We start from the raw sequence: 6284 nt of genomic DNA on the forward strand, positions 1-6284 counted from the left end.
TTCTGCTCACACAACTGACAATAGGGAAGTTACTAGTTCCACCAAAGAGGTGAAAGCTCACAGACACATTGCTTCTCTGATGGAGAAAGATCAAAAAGTGGCACTCATTAGAAATGTCACTAGAGCATTAAATCTGAAAAGGAAACAGGAATTAAGAATCCTCAAGGAAACAAAAGAGAAACTAGATACACAAAAGTATTCTTTTCTGTTCCCTCACACTTTGTGCATTATGCATTAAATGAACTGGACTTGAGGTTACCAGTACAGAAAACACCTTAGAAAAGAAGCAATACAAATGAAACATCAACTGGACACAAAACCACTCTGCACAGCCATATAAGAGAGAAAATATGAATGAAATGTGAACTTTTGGTTTCTAGTTGTTCATGAGGGAACTCTAGAAGTTTCTTCTATCCCAGTCTGACACGTGAAAAGAAAAAAAAACCTGGAAAAAGTAAAAGAAAAAGGGAAAAAGAAAACCAATAATCAGAGTTTTGCTCTAGATAGATAGATAGATAGATAGACAGACAGACAGATAGATACATACGTACATACATACATACATACATACATACATGCATAGTTACATAGTTACATAGATAGATACATAGATACATAGTTTTGGCTAGTCCTGAGGTTTTTGCTTGGCACTGTCTTGAACGTTTCTCCGATTAACTGCTCTACCACTTGAGCCATAGCACCACTTCTGGCTTTTTCTGTGTATGTGGTACCCGAGAATTGAACCCAGGGCTTCCTGCATGCTAGGTAATCACTCTACCACTAGGACACACTTTCAGCCTTTCCTTTAACTTTGAAAGGTCAAATTGCTAGTCCCAAATTGGAGAATCCAGGAACAATTAAAGAGGAACCTACATACTGCAGTGGAAATCTCAGTGATAAGAGTCAAATTGGTTGAAGCTCTGTGTGGCAGGTCTGAGAACTAAACGCTCAAAGACTTAAAAATCTTCAGAATCACTGGCACTCCAAGGCTTCTTTGAGTACAACATTGAAATAAGACTAGAAACACACACACACACACACACACACACACACACACACAAACACTTTTTATTGTTGCAGGAGATGTGGGGAGAAATGAACCCATTTGACATATTGAAGAGCTTTCTCTTTTTCTTAGCAAGACTTGCTTTCAGGAGACATTACTTAGCCAGAGCCCAGTCTGCTAGTGTTTCATCAGACCTCAATGTGGATCAAGAGAAATACCCTACTGTTTCCCTCTAACCATCTGATGGTTCCACCTGGGCAGAGGGAGAGGAATTGAAGATCACTTGTAACCTAAAGGCACAGACTTATGATGAGAAAGTGACATAGACACAAGGTGACAAAATGTTCTCTCCTGCCTAGCTTACTACCACATTTCCAATGACACATCTTTCAGTGATCTAATACACGTCATCCTCAGAGGAAGAATTCTGTTTGAAGAAGTGGAACAGATATCAGAGTCACGATGGCAAGGCTTATGTGAGTCACTTGTGTAACATGTTTCAGAGCAGGAATTAAAAACATACATGGACTATCATGCTATATGCCTATCTGGAAAGCATGGAAAACATGTAACAACAGATGGGGGATTTAAGCAAGAAGATATAAATTATAAAAACACTAGAGGTACAGCACCATATTGGAAATTTAAGATGTCTGATATATTAATGGTCTGAGTACAAGTTCAGATGGAAAAAAATCTCTGAGCTTTAATCCATTTCAATAGAAAGCTGTAAAATTTTAGAGCAAAGAAAAATGATTTAAAAGGAAACAGAATATCCAAGAACCATGAGACAACTATCATAGACAAACCAGGTACACTATGAATGCCTGGAGTTAAGAAAGACATATTTGAGGTACTATTTTCTGAGTTCCATGAACTATTAGACATCAAGCCACAGATCCAGAATGCATAGAGAATGTACATAGTCATAGCAAACTAAAACCATGGAAAAATCAAAGACACAAAAAGGGTGGTGGGGGGGAGACAGAAGGAAAAAACCCAGCTCACTTGTAATAGAACAAAGATAAAAATTACATTTCACTTCCCAGAAATCATGTAAACAAGAAAAGAGGAAAGTTTAAAGTATTGAGAGAAGAAAAACACCAATATGGAATTCTATAGCTTATGCAATTATCATTTAAGAGAGAATAAAAAGCATTTCTCACACAAAAGTTAATGGGATTTTTTTGTGAGTAGAGAAGCCTCATAATGAAAGTTAAAAGGAGTTCTTCCAGAAACAAAATTGATATAGGCTAGAAACTAAAACCAAACAACTAAGGAAGAAAGGATATATAAAACAGAAAGAACAAGTTAAACTATAATAATTTTTAATTATTTTTCTCTCTTGTTTTTTTTTATCTTTTCCAAAACAAGGTTTTGAACTCTGGGCTTTATACTTTACCTACTTGCTTGTCTGTTACTGTGCCATATGAGCTATACCACAAGGCTGGCTTTTTGCTGGTCATTTTGACAATGGTATTTCACAGAAAACGTTTTTAGCCTGTTCTTGCTTGGAACCTTTTTTGGAGTTCAGCTACTAATTAGCTGAGATTAGAAATGTGAACTATCAGCATGTAGTCTTCTTTTTCACCCACCATTTTAACTGACCTAACCATTTTCAATCATTGAAATAATAGTAGAAACAAATAACTATCAAAGTAGCTGTACTTGGAGGTAGCTGAACTTGAAGGATTTTTTTCCCTCAAATACATATATGGAAAAAGAAAGCCTGATGAGAGTGTGAGGTTCTAAACTCAAGACATACCTCAGCACAAATTTAAACAAATAAGAAAAAAAAGAGAGAAAGGAATTGATCTTAAGAAGAGCTAATAATACTTAATGCGTAGGAACCTAACAGCAGAACATCCAAATATCTGAAACAGAAACTAAAAAACTACAATGAGAATAAGATAAATCTAGTATTGTAATTGGAAACTTGGAAACTCTGTATCAAAAATGAACTCATGTAGCAGACAGAAAATCAGTAAGGCTATAGTTAAATGCAAAACACCATCAATCAACCAGCTATAACTGACATTCATACAGTATTTCACCCAACAACAGCTGATTATACATTCTTCTCCAGCTCACAGGAAAAGTTCATCAAGAGAGATCATAATCTGGACCATAAAACACACCTTCATATTATTAAAGCTATAGAAATTATATACAAATCTACTTTCAGACCACAATGGAATTAAATTAGAAACCAATAGCATAATGACAGATGAAAAAATCCATGCAATATAAACACTGTACAGTATATTTCTAAACAAGAAGTAGTACAAAAGAGAAATTTGAAGGGACATGTAAAGAAAAAGTACTTTTGAACTAAATGAAAATGCAAATGATCAGAATCTGAGAGACAACATAAAAGCAGTGATTACAAGGAAATGTATAGCATTATTAGATGGTTGTACAGTCATAATATTCACTTACACATGTGAAACAACACCTGGTTACTTGAGGGGATGAGTAGGGTTGAAAGAGATGTGGGTAAAGAATGAAAGAATGACACTGAGATTCATTGCATTCATAAACTGAGGTGCTAAATTGAAATCCCTTTATACAACTACTTAAATCTAGTAAAAAGAAGATGAAGATGAAGACGAAGAAGCAGAAGGAGAAGCAGCAGAAGCAGCAGAAGAAGCAGAAACAGGAGCAGGAGGAGAAGAAGAAAAAGAAGAAGAAGAAGAAGAAGAAGAAGAAGAAGAAGAAGAAGGAGGAGGAGGAGGAGGAGGAGGAGGAGGAGGAGGAGGAGGAGGAGGAGGAGGAGGAGGAGGAGGAGGAGGAGGAGGAGAAGAAGAAGAAATGAAATTGTAAAACAGTAAACATGAGAAGAAATAGCAAAACTGGGGCAGAAATCATTGTAACTGAAAACAGCACATCAGAAGAGAAACAACTATGAAACTTCAAATAGATAATTAGCATAGATAAGCTTCTAGCTGGCCTGAGAAGGAAAACAATTACAAATATCCAAAATGAAAGATTAGATAACATTGTGGATCCCATAAACATTAATATATAATAAACACTTTGAACAACTCTATGCCAACTAGTTTGATACTGTAGATGAAACAGAATTCCCTGAAAGATGCAATCTATCTGCAATGAACATTGTTGTGCTAGTGGATTTAGTATGCCCTAGTTTCTGGATGGTTGGGTAAATGCCAAGTAGTGGAATTGCTGGGTCATAGGGGAGTTCTATGTTTAGCCTTTTGAGGAACTGCCACACTGCTTTCCATAGTGGTTGAACGAGTTTGCACTCCCACCAACAGTGTAGTAGTGATCTCTCCTGGCCACATCCCCTCCAGCATCTGTTGTTATTCGTTTTACTGATCCTGGCCATTCTAACTGGAGTGAGGTGGAATCTTAGCGTTGTTTTGATTTTCATTTCTTTTATGACCAGAGAGGTTGAACATTTCTTCATGTGTCTGTAGGCCATTTTTGTTTCTTCTTCAGAGAAGACTCTCTTTAAGTCTTTGGCCCATTTTTTAATGGGATGGTTGTTACTTTGGAGGTTAGTTTTGGAGTGATTCAATTTTTTGAGTTGTTGATATATTTTAGATATGAGGCCTTTGTCCACTGTATGGTTGGTGAAGATCTTCTCCCACTCTGTAGGCTTCCTGATTAGTTTACTAGCTATGTCCTTTGCCATACAAAAGCTCCGCAGTTTAATGCAGTCCCACTTATCCAGCCTTTCTCTGATTTGTTGTGATTCTTGGTCCTTATTAAGAAAGTTTCTGTTGCTGCCCGCGGGAATGACACATCACTTCGGAGTAGTACAGGGAATGATCACAGACTCAAATCGCTGCAAGCAGAGGTGGTTTATTTCTCTCTTCTTTCTCCTCTGCCTCTCTCCTGTCTCCTCTCCCTTCTCCGTCTTTTCTCCCTTCTTCGTCTTCCCTCTCTTCTCCGTCTTCTCTCTGTCCTCTCTCTCTTCTTCTGTCCTCTTTCTTCTCCACAAACCCCACACTATTTATATCCTTAAGCAGCCAATCACAGTAAAGGTCATCTGCAAAGCAGCTAACAAACCTGGAAGAAATCTAGCGATCCACTCTATTCACAAGCATGGAAAAAACAAATCAACAAATGCAAAGAAACTTCCTGGTCAACAAGTACTGACTCATTAGCGAGCTTCCAGATGCCAACTTATAATCTTACTTACTCAGGAGGCTGAAAGTAATGGTCTCCAACAGTTTCGACCTGTGCCAAGGAGGCCTAGTGCATCTCCTATTCCTTCCTGTAAAGTTTTCAGTGTGTCAGCTTTTACCTCCAGGTCTTTGATCCATTTGGAGTTAATTCTAGTGCAGGGTGACAAAGAAGGATCCAACTTTAGTTTTCTGCAGGTGCTTTACCAGTTCTGCCAGCACAACTTGTTGAAGAGGCTGTCTCTCTTCCACTCTATTTTTTTGGCTCCCTTGTTAAAGATTAGGTGGCCATAGGTCTGTGGTTTAATATCTGGGTCCTCAGTTCTATTCCATTGGTCTTTAGGCCTGTTCTTGTGCCAGTACCAAGCTGTTTTGATAATTATAGCTCTGTAATAGAGTCTACAATGTTCATTGCAGCATTATTCACCATAGCAAAGATATGGAACCAACCAAGATGTCCCTCAGTTGATGAGTGGATCAACAAGTTGTGGTATTTATACACAATGGAATTCTATGCTGCTGTCAGAAAAAAAATGTCATGGACCCATTTGTTAGGAAATGGAAAGACTTAGAAAAAATCATATTAAGTGAAGTAAGCCAGTCTCAAAGGAACTTAGGCTCAATGGTTTCCCTCATTTGTCATAATCAGTAGAAACCTTGGGCTCTACTAGCAGAGATTTGCAATAGAGCAAAACCTTGATACATAAGGCCATATAGTATGAAGCTAATTGAAAGGACCTCCAGGATATTGAAACAAAAGCCATATAATGAATGATTGTTGTCCTTAATGTACTATGTTATCTCTCATCTCTTTTGCTGTCCCTTGGTTATATCATATTGTTACAGTATCTCACTTTGTTATCTGATATATTGGATATATTTGTATTTGGTTATTTGAAATTGGATAGGGAAGGGGGGAAAACAAGATGAGGGGTGGGGGTGGGGGTGAGGGTAATGGGGACCAAGACATGTGAAAGGGTATCAATGTATGTGAATTAATGCACCTTCTATCTGGCAAATATCATGTAACCCTTTTATTAATTACAATAAAAATATTTAAAAAAATAAAAGATACAATCTATCTAAGTATATTAAGGATAAGTAATTTTGAAAGACTTGTTTCTATT

This window comes from Megascapheus bottae, chromosome 27 (genome assembly GCF_031878675.1).
Source record: "Megascapheus bottae isolate mThoBot1 chromosome 27, mThoBot2.hap1, whole genome shotgun sequence".
NCBI lineage: Eukaryota > Metazoa > Chordata > Mammalia > Rodentia > Geomyidae > Megascapheus > Megascapheus bottae.